Source organism: Trachymyrmex septentrionalis, unplaced genomic scaffold (assembly GCF_001594115.1).
Source record: "Trachymyrmex septentrionalis isolate Tsep2-gDNA-1 unplaced genomic scaffold, Tsep1.0 scaffold72, whole genome shotgun sequence".
Lineage (NCBI taxonomy): Eukaryota > Metazoa > Arthropoda > Insecta > Hymenoptera > Formicidae > Trachymyrmex > Trachymyrmex septentrionalis.
In genome coordinates, this window is record NW_017305905.1 from 1,335,101 (window position 1) to 1,335,620 (window position 520).

Below are 520 nucleotides of genomic sequence, written 5' to 3' on the forward strand. Positions count from 1 at the left end.
GCTCTTTCCCGTTCATTCTTCCTACCAATTCTACTCGTCGACGCAATTTAGGAAATCCCCGGAAGCGTCCCATTTGGAAACCACTGTTGCTCGAGAACCGCTCGATTCCGCGCGACCGCTCGTTTCGCGACACGCATTCTCAAAACCAGCGTGCCGCTAAACCAGAAATCGTATTTGCTTATCGATTCGATTGCAGAGCAGACTACAATCGCTACAAATCACTCTTGCGAAACGCTGGCCACCGCACCGCGTCAATAACAAAAACGCGTAGACAGACTAATGCGTGGAATCTGCTCGCGATACCGATTGTTAACCCGCGAGTGTCGTGCGTCATGAAACATCGCTACCGTCTATACGCATCTGAGGGCAGGCGGCACAATGTTTCCGGAGATAACCGTGACGTTTCCAAAACTGCATCATGAAAAACGGAAAACGCAGGTCTATGAATATATATATATATATATATATGCATATATATGCGGTAATAACTCTCTCTCTCTCTCTCTCTCTCTCTCTCTCT